Genomic DNA, 15,134 nt, shown 5'->3' with positions numbered 1-15,134 from the left:
CCCTGTCTTTACCCAACACAGAGGGGACAGGGAACCTTAATTAAATAGCCCTGTCTTTACCCAACACAGAGGGGCCAGGGAACCTTAATTAAATAGCCCTGTCTTTACCCAACACAGAGGGGACAGGGAACCTTAATTAAATAGCCCTGTCTTTACCCAACACAGAGGGGACAGGGAACCTTAATTAAATAGCCCTGTCTTTCCCAACACAGAGGGTTTTGTACAGGGAAAATAGCCTGTCTTTGTAGGGCTGGTGATGAGCCCTTTCTTTCTGTTTTGTATGGCTGGTGATGAGGTGTTTTGTATGGCTGGTGATGAGGTGTTTTGTATGGCTGGTGATGAGGTGTTTTGTATGGCTGGTGAAGAGGTGTTTTGTATGGCTGGTGATGAGGTGTTTTGTATGGCTGGTGATGAGGTGTTTTGTATGGCTGGTGAAGAGGTGTTTTGTATGGCTGGTGAAGAGGTGTTTTGTATGGCTGGTGATGAGGTGTTTTGTATGGCTGGTGATGAGGTGTTTTGTATGGCTGGTGAAGAGGTGTTTTGTATGGCTGGTGATGAGGTGTTTGTATGGCTGGTGAAGGTGTGTTTTATGGCTGGTGAAGGTGTTTTGTATGGCTGGTGATGAGGTGTTTTATGTGGTGAAGAGGTGTTTTCTGGTGGCTGGTGATGAGGTGTTTTTTTGTATGGCTGGTGATGAGGTGTTTTTTGTAGGCTGGTGATGAGGTGTTTTTGTATGGCTGGTGAAGAGGTGTTTTGTGGCTGGTGAAGGTGTTTTGTATGGCTGGTGAAGAGGTGTTTTGTATGGCTGGTGATGAGGTGTTTTGTGATGGCTGGTGATGAGGTGTTTTGTATGGCTGGTGAAGAGGTGTTTTGTATGGCTGGTGATGAGGTGGGCTGGTGATGAGGTGTTTTGTATGGCTGGTGATGAGGTGTTTTGCTCAGAAAAGCAACAAGGAAAGGAAACAGGACATCAGCTCCACAACAGGATGTTTGGCCCGTATGGCAACATTTATTAAAGAGTAAAAATGGTTGACAACACATGACCATGTTTTAGATTTGTATAAACTTTATTGAAAATGTACTTGAACAGAGAGAAAACATCCTCAGATGAGTTGTCAGTCCTAGAAGACAGTGTCCCTTGGTGCTGGGTGAGTATGTATGCTGACAGTTGGAGCCATGGATGTGGAGGGGGTCAGCGGTTCTGTCCTTCGTGTGTTTGTGTGTCTCAGGCCCTGCTGACGTTGCTCATCTCAGGAACAGGGCTGGCTACTGCTCCCTCACACACCAGGGGGTCAGCGGTTCTGTGTGTGTCTCAGGCCCTGCTGTCGTTGCTCATCTCAGGAACAGGGCTGGCTACTGCACCCTCACACACCAGGGAGTCAGCCTCAGCAGGGGAAGCAGTGTTTAGAGCTCTGTCCCTGGAGTGGTCTGGCCTGCTCTGGCCCTTGTCCTCTGGGTCTCCCTGGTCCGGGTCTTCATCCTCCTGCTGCTGGCTGGGGAAGGGGTGTGAGGAGGACCTGGTGAAGGGTCCGTCTGCTGACTGGGTGGCCATCTCCTGGGACTGGGTGGGTCCGTCTGCTGACTGGGTGGCCATCTCCTGGGACTGGGAGGTAGATGGTCCGTCTGCTGATTGGGTGGCCATCTCCTGGGACTGGGAGGGTCCGTCTGCTGACTGGGTGGCCATCTCCTGGGACTGGGAGGGTCCGTCTGCTGACTGGGTGGCCATCTCCTGGGACTGGGAGGTAGATGGTCCGTCTGCTGACTGGGTGGCCATCTCCTGGGACTGGGAGGGTCCGTCTGCTGACTGGGTGGCCATCTCCTGGGACTGGGAGGTAGATGGTCCGTCTGCTGACTGGGTGGCCATCTCCTGGGACTGGGAGGTAGATGGTCCGTCTGCTGACTGGGTGGCCATCTCCTGGGACTGGGAGGGTCCGTCTGCTGACTGGGTGGCCATCTCCTGGGACTGGGAGGGTCCGTCCGCTGACTGGGTGGCCATCTCCTGGGACTGGGAGGTAGATGGTCCGTCTGCTGACTGGGTGGCCATCTCCTGGGACTGGGAGGTAGATGGTCCGTCTGCTGACTGGGTGGCCATCTCCTGGGACTGGGAGGTAGAGGGTCCGTCTGCTGACTGGGTGGCCATCTCCTGGGACTGGGAGGTAGAGGGTCCGTCTGCTGACTGGGTGGCCATCTCCTGGGACTGGGAGGTAGATGGTCTGTCTGCTGACTGGCTGGAGGCCATCTCCTGGGACTGGGAGGTAGATGGTCTGTCTGCTGACTGACTGGAGGCCATCTCCTGGGACTGGGAGGTAGATGGTCTGTCTGCTGACTGACTGGAGGCCATCTCCTGGGACTGGGAGGTAGATGGTCTGTCTGCTGACTGACTGGAGGCCATCTCCTGGGACTGGGAGGTAGATGGTCCGTCTGCTGATTGGGTGGCGATCTCCTGGGACTGGGAGGGTCCGTCTGCTGACTGGGTGGCCATCTCCTGGGACTGGGAGGTAGATGGTCCGTCTGCTGACTGGCTGGAGGCCATCTCCTGGGACTGGGAGGTAGATGGTCTGTCTGCTGACTGGCTGGAGGCCATCTCCTGGGAGCCATCTGAGAGGGAGGGAGACACTTTATTGTCCTCCATCAAGGGTAAAATGGAAATGTATGGATTGGATAGTCAACAATGCAGCACATGAAGTTAGTCAGTGTGATTGACAGGGTCAGCGCCTCACTGATCTACAAATCATCTCGCATCCCAAATAGATTGGTGATTGTGCCTTGATCAGGCCGATCCTCACCAACAAGCTCAATGTCAGGTAGTTTAGATGTTTTGGACTGTACAAAATGTCTGCCTGAGTGTGATGTAGTGTCTGACCTGTGTGTTGCTGCATGCGGGCCAGTCTCCTCTCTGAGTGTGATGTAGTGTCTGACCTGTGTGTTGCTGCATGCGGGCCAGTCTCCTCTCTGAGTGTGATGTAGTGTCTGACCTGTGTGTTGCTGCATGCGGACCAGTCTCCTCTCTGAGTGTGATGTCGTGTCTGACCTGTGTGTTGCTGCATGCGTGATGTAGTCTCCTCTCTAAGTGTGATGTAGTGTCTGACCTGTGTGTTGCTGCATGCGGGCCAGTCTCCTCTCTAAGTGTGATGTAGTGTCTGACCTGTGTGTTGCTGCATGCGGACCAGTCTCCTCTCTAAGTGTGATGTAGTGTCTGACCTGTGTGTTGCTGCATGCGGGCCAGTCTCCTCTCTAAGTGTGATGTAGTGTCTGACCTGTGTGTTGCTGCATGCGGGCCAGTCTCCTCTCTAAGTGTGATGTAGTGTCTGACCTGTGTGTTGCTGCATGCGGGCCAGTCTCCTCTCCGAGTGTGATGTAGTGTCTGACCTGTGTGTTGCTGCATGCGGACCAGTCTCCTCTCTGAGTGTGATGTAGTGTCTGACCTGTGTGTTGCTGCATGTGTGATGTAGTGTCGTCTCCCCTCTCTGAGTGTGATGTAGTGTCTGACCTGTGTGTTGCTGCATGTCTCCTCTCTAAGTGTGATGTAGTGTCTGACCTGTCTGCTGCATGCGGACCTCTCCTCTCTAAGTGTGATGTAGCTGCACCTGTGTGTTGCTGCATGCCAGTCTCCTCTCTGAGTGTGATGTAGTGTCTGACCTGTGTGTTGCTGCATGCGGGCCAGTCTCCTCTCTAAGTGTGATGTAGTGTCTGACCTGTGTGTTGCTGCATGCGGGCCAGTCTCCTCTCTAAGTGTGATGTAGTGTCTGACCTGTGTGTTGCTGCATGCGGGCCAGTCTCCTCTCTAAGTGTGATGTAGTGTCTGACCTGTGTGTTGCTGCATGCGGGCCAGTCTCCTCTCTAAGTGTGATGTAGTGTCTGACCTGTGTGTTGCTGCATGCGGGCCAGTCTCCTCTCTGAAGTGTGATGTAGTGTCTGACCTGTGTGTTGCTGCATGGGCCAGTCTCCTCTCTAAGTGTGATGTAGTGTCTGACCTGTGTGTTGCTGCATGCGGGCCAGTCTCCTCTCTAAGTGTGATGTAGTGTCTGACCTGTGTGTTGCTGCATGCGGGCCAGTCTCCTCTCTGAGTGTGATGTAGTGTCTGACCTGTGTGTTGCTGCATGCGGGCCAGTCTCCTCTCTAAGTGTGATGTAGTGTCTGACCTGTGTGTTGCTGCATGCGGACCAGTCTCCTCTCTAAGTGTGATGTAGTGTCTGACCTGTGTGTTGCTGCATGCGGGCCAGTCTCCTCTCTAAGTGTGATGTAGTGTCTGACCTGTGTGTTGCTGCATGCGGACCAGTCTCCTCTCTAAGTGTGATGTAGTGTCTGACCTGTGTGTTGACTGCATGCTGGGCCAGTCTCCTCTCTAAGTGTGATGTAGTGTCTGACCTGTGTGTTGCTGCATGCGGGCCAGTCTCCTCTCTAAGTGTGATGTAGTGTCTGACCTGTGTGTTGCTGCATGCGGGCCAGTCTCCTCTCTGAGTGTGATGTAGTGTCTGACCTGTGTGTTGCTGCATGCGGGCCAGTCTCCTCTCTAAGTGTGATGTAGTGTCTGACCTGTGTGTTGCTGCATGCGTGTTGCCAGTCTCCTCTCTAAGTGTGATGTAGTGTCTGACCTGTGTGTTGCTGCATGCGGGCCAGTCTCCTCTCTGAGTGTGATGTAGTGTCTGACCTGTGTGTTGCTGCATGCGGGCCAGTCTCCTCTCTGAGTGTGATGTAGTGTCTGACCTGTGTGTTGCTGCATGCGGACCAGTCTCCTCTCTAAGTGTGATGTAGTGTCTGACCTGTGTGTTGCTGCATGCGGGCCAGTCTCCTCTCTGAGTGTGATGTAGTGTCTGACCTGTGTGTTGCTGCATGCGGACCAGTCTCCTCTCTGAGTGTGATGTCGTGTCTGACCTGTGTGTTGCTGCATGCGGGCCAGTCTCCTCTCTAAGGCAAGCCGTTTGTTGAGTTCTATACGTCTCCGCTGTTCCTCTGTCAGGGAGGGGGCTGGGGTGGAGTGGACCGGGCCAGCCTGGGAGGAAGGGAACAGGGTGGGGGCTGGGGTGGAGTGGCCCGGGCCAGCCTGGGAGGAAGGGAACAGGGTGGGGGCTGGGGTGGAGTGGACCGGGCCAGCCTGGGAGGAAGGGAACAGGGAGGGGGCTGGGGTAGAGGGAACCCGTCCTGGGGGGTCTTCAGCGAAACCTCCGTCTCCAAACGGGTCTGGGTCGTCATGGTTGACGACACGGCCGTCTCTCGACGTCGCGGTGTCGTCCTCACCTGGATCAATGGATAAAATACTGAATGCTCAATCTCATTTTGTAAAATCAGTTCATGACTTCTATAAACCAATACAAATCTACTACATCTACCTCTAGACACTACTATTGATCTGGGACTGTGTCATATCTACCTCTAGACACTACTATTGATCTGGGACTGTGTCATATCTACCTCTAGACACTACTATTGATCTGGGACTGTGTTATATCTACCTCTAGACACTACTACTACTATTGATCTGGGACTGTGTCATATCTACCTCTAGACACTACTATTGACCTGGGACTGTGTCATATCTACCTCTAGACACTACTATTGATCTGGGACTGTGTCATATCTACCTCTAGACACTACTATTGATCTGGGACTGTGTCATATCTACCTCTAGACACTACTATTGATCTGGGACTGTGTCATATCTACCTCTAGACACTACTATTGATCTGGGACTGTATTATATCTACCTCTAGACACTACTACTATTGACCTGGGACTGTGTCATATCTACCTCTAGACACTACTACTACTATTGATCTGGGACTGTGTCATATCTACCTCTAGACACTACTACTACTATTGATCTGGGACTGTGTCATATCTACCTCTAGACACTACTACTACTATTGATCTGGGACTGTGTCATATCTACCTCTAGACACTACTATTGATCTGGGACTGTGTTATATCTACCTCTAGACACTACTATTGATCTGGGACTGTGTCATATCTACCTCTAGACACTACTATTGATCTGGGACTGTGTCATATCTACCTCTAGACACTACTACTACTATTGATCTGGGACTGTGTCATATCTACCTCTAGACACTACTATTGATCTGGGACTGTGTCATATCTACCTCTAGACACTACTATTGATCTGGGACTGTGTCATATCTACCTCTAGACACTACTACTACTATTGATCTGGGACTGTGTTATATCTACCTCTAGACACTACTATTGATCTGGGACTGTGATGTTACGTCTCAGAGGGGACTGTGTCATATCTACCTCTAGACCTACTATTGACTACTAATCTTGATCTGGGACTGTGTCATAAATCAGACACTCCCATCTGGGACTGTGACACGTATCTACCTTTCTAACACTAAATGATTTGGGACGTTGTCCTATCTACCGTCTATGAAGTCTTCATGTACTACTACTATTGAACTGGGACTTCTCTTGATATCTACCTCTGAGAAAACAAAACATTCAGACTGTATGACTTAAGCGTCTCCACACCTCCAGATGTTGGTGATCTCAGATCAGGTCCTCCCTTCCACGTATAATCTTATGCACTGTTGATGTTTGGTTAGAAAACAAGATCCTGTAAGCACTCCCACTCTGAGTGTTGATTAGAACAACGTAGGCCCTTTCTAACACTGGGTGTTGATTAGAACAACAAGGGCCTCTCACCGTCTGACTCTGGTCTTCATGATTAGAACAACAAGGGCCCGTCAGTCTGACCTGGGTGTTGAGAACAACAAAACATTCAGACCTGGGTGACTTCCACTGACACCACCACACCTCCAGATGTTGGTTAGAACAACAACATTCAGACCTGGACTTGATTACACCACCAGTCTGACCTCGGATGTTGGTTAGAACAACAAGGGCCTGTCAGTCTGACCTGGGTGTTGATTAGAACAACAAGGGCCCGTCAGTCTGACCTGGATGTTGATTAGAACAACAAGGGCCTGTCAGTCTGACCTGGGTGTTGATTAGAACAACAAGGGCCTGTCAGTCTGACCTGGGTGTTGATTAGAACAACAAGGGCCTGTCAGTCTGACCTGGATGTTGATTATAACAACAAGGGCCTGTCAGTCTGACCTGGATGTTGTTGATTATAACAACAAGGGCCCGTCAGTCTGACCTGGATGTTGATTATAACAACAAGGGCCCGTCAGTCTGACCTGGGTGTTGGTTAGAACAACAAGGGCCTGTCAGTCTGACCTGGATGTTGGTTATGACAACAAGGGCCTGGTTATAACAACAAGGGCCTGTCAGTCTGACCTGGGTGTTGATTAGAACAACAAGGGCCCGTCAGTCTGACCTGGGTGTTGATTAGAACAACAAGGGCCCGTCAGTCTGACCTGGGTGTTGATTAGAACAACAAGGGCCCGTCAGTCTGACCTGGATGTTGATTATAACAACAAGGGCCCGTCAGTCTGACCTGGGTGTTGATTAGAACAACAAGGGCCTGTCAGTCTGACCTGGATGTTGATTATAACAACAAGGGCCTGTCAGTCTGACCTGGGTGTTGGTTAGAACAACAAGGGCCTGTCAGTCTGACCTGGATGTTGGTTATAACAACAAGGGCCTGGTTATAACAACAAGGGCCTGTCAGTCTGACCTGGATGTTGGTTATAACAACAAGGGCCTGGTTATAACAACAAGGGCCTGTCAGTCTGACCTGGATGTTGGTTATAACAACAAGGGCCTGGTTATAACAACAAGGGCCTGTCTGTCAGTTATGACAACTGGATGTTGGTTATAACAACAAGGGCCTGTCAGTCTGACCTGGATGTTGGTTATGACAACAAGGGCCTGGTTATAACAACAAGGGCCTGTCAGTCTGACCTGGATGTTGGTTATAACAACAAGGGCCTGTCAGTCTGACCTGGATGTTGGTTATAACAACAAGGGCCTGTCAGTCTGACCTGGATGTTGGTTATAACAACAAGGGCCTGTCAGTCTGACCTGGATGTTGGTTATAACAACAAGGGCCTGTCAGTCTGACCTGGATGTTGGTTATGACAACAAGGGCCTGTCAGTCTAACCTGGATGTTGTTATAACAACTGGATGTTGGTTATAACAACAAGGGCCTGGTTATAACAACAAGGGCCTGTCAGTCTGACCTGGGTGTTGGTTATAACAACAAGGGCGTGTCAGTCTGACCTGGGTGTTGGTTATAACAACAAGGGACTGTCAGTCTGACCTGGATGTTGGTTATGACAACAAGGGCCTGGTTATAACAACAAGGGCCTGTCAGTCTGACCTGGATGTTGGTTATAACAACAAGGGCCTGGTTATAACAACAAGGGCCTGTCAGTCTGACCTGGATGTTGGTTATGACAACAAGGGCCTGGTTATAACAACAAGGGCCTGTCAGTCTGACCTGGATGTTGGTTATAACAACAAGGGCCTGGTTATAACAACAAGGGCCTGTCAGTCTGACCTGGATGTTGGTTATAACAACAAGGGCCTGTCAGTCTGACCTGGGTGTTGGTTATAACAACAAGGGCCTGTCAGTCTGACCTGGATGTTGGTTATAACAACAAGGGCCTGTCAGTCTGACCTGGATGTTGGTTATAACAACAAGGGCCTGTCAGTCTGACCTGGGCGTTGGTTATAACAACAAGGGCCTGGTTATAACAACAAGGGCCTGGTTATAACAACAAGGGCGTGTCAGTCTGACCTGGGTGTTGGTTATAACAACAAGGGCGTGTCAGTCTGACCTGGGTGTTGGTTATAACAACAAGGGCCTGTCAGTCTGACCTGGGTGTTGGTTATAACAACAAGGGCCTGGTTATAACAACAAGGGCCTGTCAGTCTGACCTGGACTTCTTTCTTGCTGCCCAGCGTCTCCAGTTTGTCTATGAAGTCTTCGAACTGTAGTTTGGGGTAAAGCCTGTGAGCCCAGTTCTCCATCCTCTGCATCAGCACCCGCAAGTCCTCAGCCTGGTGGAAAACACACATACATCACACCCTTTGGCTGCTGTGGGAGTCAACTCGATAACCTTTAGGCAAACATCTTTCACTTTGAGTTTACAAAAACAGACAAAACAGACCCATCTGCCCAACAAGAGACACAATACTTGAATCTGCTGTTAGCCTTTAACCTCGTGTCCTTTGCCTTTGAAATGAACGTTGTCAAACAGGTTGCGAAGAGCCGGAAGTCCTCTTTCTGATGTCAGCCTGGAGAAAAACATGTGAACAAAAACACCGGCTATTGAACTTCCACACAGCAAACAGCTCTGCAATGTTGCTGCAAAGACAAAGAGAATCAACAATGACTTGATCATCAAACCCTTTGTGGGTTGTTTTTAAAGTTATCAAAACCAGACATCGATTTTCATGGTCGGGCATAAATGAGCGTTTGGATTAGGAAAGTTCTCTCTCTCTCTCATGACCTGTACAAGCTATAATGTTGAATAAAAAATTATATTTGAACTTACTTTACCGGTTGTCTGTGTGGTTGGTCCTTTTGCAGGTAGGAACGTGAGACAATGACTATGTTTACATCGTTTTGTAAATATTTGATATTATTTATTGATATTAAACTGATTGTGTCAGAAGGTCGAGTACAGCATTAGTCATGTAAACACCTTACTCCGCTTATCTTAAATCGGCGTGAGGTCATAATCGAAGTAAACATACGCCAATTAAAACACCTGCTTTTCTGAGCAGTCTTTCAAATGATTAGGACGTGTAAACACCTTAAACCGGCGTCCCAGTGGTGTGTTTGATCTGCACCTGTGCTGACACCAGCCGAGAGCCTCCCTTTTGTTCCAGTGGTGTATTTGATCTGTTGCAGTGGTGTATTTGATCTGTTGCCTGTGCTGGCACCAGCCGAGAGCCTCCCTTTTGTTCCAGTGGTGTGTTTGATCTGCACCTGTGCTGACACCAGCCTCCCTTTGTTCCAGTGGTGTGTTTGATCTGAGCCCTGTGCTGGCACCAGTCTGCACCTCTTTAGTGAAGTGGTGTGTTTGATCTGCACCTGTGCTGGCACCAGCCGAGAGCCTCCCTCTTGTCCCAGTGGTGTGTTTGTTCTGTGCCTGTGCTGACACCAGCCGAGAGCCTCCCTCTTTAGTGAAGTGAGTTAGGAACAACTGAATATACAGGTTTTTAAAAGTAGTTCTCATGTACAAACTTTACAAGGTCCCAACTCAAAAAAAGAACATGTTCGCTGTGGTAGAATGTTAACTTAGACGGGTGATGTTCTGCATTTATCAGAGAGGCGTCAGGGAGCCTTTTTCAGACGTCTCCGTGGAAACAGGGTCATTAGGGGGAATCCTCCTTCTTACAAAGCATGTAAACATTTTTAAATTGAACCATTATAATTTGACTATCCATAATAAATCGCATTATCGTGTGCATGTAACCGTACTCAGTATATCCACAGGAAAGTAGAATTACACAACTGTTCAAATCGCTGGTTGTGCCGTTCATATTTCACCTGATGCATGCAGGAGACACATGCACACTGGCCCAGCCTGTTGACATGGTTCTGCTACATGCACACTGGCCCAGCCTGTTGACATGGCTCTGCTACATGCACACTGGCCCAGCCTGTTGACATGGTTCTGCTACATGCACACTGGCCCAGCCTGTTGACATGGTTCTGCTACATGCACACTGGCCCAGCCTGTTGACATGGTTCTGCTACATGCACACTGGCCCAGCCTGTTGACATGGTTCTGATACATGCACACTGGCCCAGCCTGTTGACATGGTTCTGCGACATGCACACTGGCCCAGCCTGTTGACATGGTTCTGCTACATGCACACTGGCCCAGCCTGTTGACATGGTTCTGCTACATGCACACTGGCCCAGCCTGTTGACATGGTTCTGCTAATGCACACTGGCCCAGCCTGTTGACATGGTTCTGCTACATGCACACTGGCCCAGCCTGTTGACATGGTTTGACTGCTGCTACATGCACACTGGCCCAGCCTGTTGACATGGTTCTGCTACATGCACACTGGCCCAGCCTGTTGACATGGTTCTGATACATGCACACTGGCCCAGCCTGTTGACATGGTTCTGTACATGACATGGACATGGTTCTGCTACATGCACACTGGCCCAGCCTGTTGACATGGTTCTGACAGCCTGCACACTGGCCCAGCCTGTTGACATGGTTCTGCTACATGCACACTAGCCCAGCCTGTTGACATGGTTCTGCTACATGCACACTGGCCCAGCCTGTTGACATGGCTCTGCTACATGCACACTGGCCCAGCCTGTTGACATGGTTCTGCTACATGCACACTGGCCCAGCCTGTTCACATGGTTCTGCTACATGCACACTGTTGTTCACATGGTTCTGCTACATGCACACTAGCCCAGCCTGTTGACATGGTTCTGCTACATGCACACTAGCCCAGCCTGTTGACATGGTTCTGCTACATGCACACTGGCCCAGCCTGTTGACATGGTTCTGCTACATGCACACTGGCCCAGCCTGTTGACATGGTTCTGCTACATGCACACTGGCCCAGCCTGTTGACATGGCTCTGCTACATGCACACTGGCCCAGCCTGTTGACATGGTTCTGCATGCACACTTCTGCTACATGCACACTGGCCCAGCCTGTTCACATGGTTCTGCTACATGCACACTGGCCCAGCCTGTTCACATGGTTCTGGTTCTACATGCACACTAGCCCAGCCTGTTGACATGGTTCTGCTACATGCACACTGGCCCAGCCTGTTGACATGGTTCTGCTACATGCACACTGGCCCAGCCTGTTGACATGGTTCTGCTACATGAACACTGGCCCAGCCTGTTGACATGGTTCTGCTACATGCACACTGGCCCAGCCTGTTGACATGGTTCTGCTACATGAACACTGGCCCAGCCTGTTGACATGGTTCTGCTACATGCACACTGGCCCAGCCTGTTGACATGGTTCTGCTACATGAACACTGGCCCAGCCTGTTGACATGGTTCTGCTACATGCACACTGGCCCAGCCTGTTGACATGGTTCTGCTACATGCACACTGGCCCAGCCTGTTGACATGGTTCTGCTACATGCACACTGGCCCAGCCTGTTGACATGGTTCTCACATTTCTACCATCAAATCGACCAGCCACACAGACAACCGGTAAAGTACGTGACAATATCATTGTATTCAACATTCTGGCCTGTAGAGGTTCCTGATCCAAACGCTCATTTATGCCCGTCTCCAGGCTAATACACACGTACCTCTGAGAGTCCAGTTTGGGCTGTGGTCTCTTGACGCCTCTCCTCTTGGCAACAGGGACTTCGGCCAGCTTGGAGATCTCTCCCCCCTCCTCCCCTGAACAACATCAACAGCCATCAATGGAAAGTATATCTATCCATTATATTGTCTGTGATGTCAGTAAGCAGGAAGTCTCCCAGCTGTGTATATAATAACAATAATAATAATAATGATGATGTCATATCTATATCTACCCATTATATTGTCTGTGATGTCAGTAAGCAGGAAGTCTCCCAGCTGTGTATATAATAATAATAATGATGATGTCATATCTATATCTACCCATTATATTGTCTGTGATGTCAGTAAGCAGGAAGTCTCCCAGCTGTGTATATAATAATAATAATGATGATGTCATATCAGTCTACCTGTAGACACACAGGTTTGTGTTGGGTATTGTGTGTCTAGTCTGGTCCCAGATCATCATAAGCACGACAGCAACCATGGCAGTCGGCAAAATAACACAACCAGATCTGGAAGCAGGCTAGGTACTGGTGAGCTAGAGTTGTCATCGTCCTCACCTGTAAAAGGATCTCCTCCCTCTCCTGGTGAGAAGGGAGGGGGGAGAGGAGGAAAGGTCTCGTCATCTGTGTTGTCATAGTCAGGAATGTCAAACAAGCCATTCTCCATCGGATCAACCATGGTTCCTTTATCACTGGGCTCCTGCAAACTTCAAGAAGAGGGGCCTCCTATTACATTTGACGTTTTATTGTCGTGTTCACGAGTACAGTGACATGCCTTTCTTGACAACTCTTTTCCCAACAATGCAGTAATAAATATATAGCACTATAAATAATATATAAAAACACAAGCAATAAGACGGGGAAAGAAGATCCCTCTACGCTATATACAGCTACCATAACCATAACTTCACCTAGCCTCCCCTCTACAGTCGTCAGCTCTCTACCATAACTTCACCTAGCCTCCCCTCTACAGTCGTCAGCTCTCTACCATAACTCCCCTCACCTAGCTCTACCTTCACCTCTACAGTCGTCAGCTCTCTACCATAACTTCACCTAGCCTCCCCTCTACAGTCGTCAGCTCTCTACCATAACTTCACCTAGCCTCCCCTCTACAGTCGTCAGCTCTCTAGCCATAACTTCACCTTCACCTAGCCTCTCCCTCTCTACCATAACTCGCCTCCCTCTACAGTCGTCAGCTCTCTACCACCTAGCCTAAGTCGTTCTCTACCATAACTAGCCTCCCCTCTACAGTCGTCAGCTCTCTACCATAACTTCACCTAGCCTCCCCTCTACAGTCGTCGTCAGCTCTCTACCATAACTTCACCTAGCTCTCCCCATCTTCACAGTCGTCAGCTCTCTACCATAACTTCACCTAGCCTCCCCTCTACAGTCGTCAGCTCTCTACCATAACTTCACCTAGCCTCCCTCTACAGTCGTCAGCTCTCTACCAGTCGTACACTAACTTCACCTAGCCTCCCCTCTACAGTCGTCAGCTCTCTACCATAACTTCACCTAGCTCTCCCCTCTACAGTCGTCAGCTCTCTACCATAACTTCACCTAGCCTCCCCTCTACAGTCGTCAGCTCTCTACCATAACTTCACCTAGCCTCCCCTCTACAGTCGTCAGCTCTCTACCATAACTTCACCTAGCCAGCCTCAAGCGCTGTAACATGGAGAAATGGCCGTGTGGGGAACACTAACAGGGCACATATCAACTACATTTTGACACATATTTATCGCTGATATGAAAGATAAGGTCCTTTATATTCTTCCAAAACAGCGACGCGTGTTAAATGTTCAGACTGAGCGTTGGGATCTTAAAACTCCCCCCTTGTAGAAAACGCCTTCGTCCAATAACTTATGTGTAATGTATTGGAACAGAGTCATGATCCAAGGATTAAGATACATTTTGTAAATAACACTGGCTTCTGCACCGGACTTACAGCCAGTGTCATTCTTGAGTTTTACTAGCTAACGTTAGCTAACAACTTACTGACTGGTTGGCTCACATTATATGACCTAACTTAGCCAAGGTAGCTAACTAGGTGCAATATTAGCTACCCACATCAAAGTGTGAGGAATCAACGTTTACAACACATATAAACAGACATTCCTAACTCGAATAAAAACCCAGACTTCTAGATAGATTGGCTAGCAGCTAACTTAATTTATCCAGCTTTCATGAGTAACCTACTGTAGATATAGTGTAGTAGCTCGTTACGGCGCTATGCTAACCAGCTAGCTAGTTGTTGTTGTTTGTTGCGGGGAAACTGATAAGATTCAACAAATTAAGCGACATCCCATCAATGTGATGCGAGAAATATATCATAAAACAGTGTCGTCGTTAGTATGTGGAGAATAACTATAGCCGGGGCACTTTACCTGGCATATAAACAGTTGCGGCTCCTGTGTTATTTTCGTTCGTCCACTCTTGTCTTCTGCCGGGTTTTTTACAATGAACCAATCAACTGTTTGCTTCCTTGTACCAAGAGCCAATCATGTGTTGTCAAAACTATCCGTTCGTGTTGGGAATAGAAACGTTTTTTGGGGTTACACTGCCCTCTTCTGTATATGTCTGGAATGTTATGTAAGTGACTGTGTAATGGCAATTTTGTTTTGTCGATTTCCACCTTATTAGAATAGCTACCAAAGTAACTGCTTTTAACAAACTGTTGGCCTATTCTAACTGTTTTGTTTCAATCAAAGCATACATTTTACCTGTTGGCCTATTCTCTCCTTCTCTCTTTCTTTCTCTCTCTCGGAGGACCTGAGCCCTAGGACCATGCCCCAGGACTACCTGATACGATGACTCCTTGCTGTCCCCTGTCCACCTGGCCGTGCTGCTGCTCCAGTTTCAACTGACCTGTGCCCTAGGACCATGCCCCAGGACTACCTGACATGATGACTCCTTGCTGTCCCCAGTCCATCTGACCGTGCTGCTGCTCCAGTTGCAA

The 15,134-nt window shown here is 49.2% G+C and overlaps 1 pseudogene; it reads right to left on the bottom strand.

Annotated features, from left to right (window-relative positions):
• Positions 1-975: 975 nt before the first annotated feature.
• LOC135565412 (uncharacterized) lies at positions 976-14,669 on the bottom strand (annotated as a pseudogene).
• Positions 14,670-15,134: the final 465 nt, after the last annotated feature.

This window comes from Oncorhynchus nerka, linkage group LG27 (genome assembly GCF_034236695.1).
Source record: "Oncorhynchus nerka isolate Pitt River linkage group LG27, Oner_Uvic_2.0, whole genome shotgun sequence".
Lineage (NCBI taxonomy): Eukaryota > Metazoa > Chordata > Actinopteri > Salmoniformes > Salmonidae > Oncorhynchus > Oncorhynchus nerka.
The sequence above is the reverse complement of the archived record's forward strand: the minus strand, read 5'-3'. Positions and strand labels throughout refer to the sequence as shown.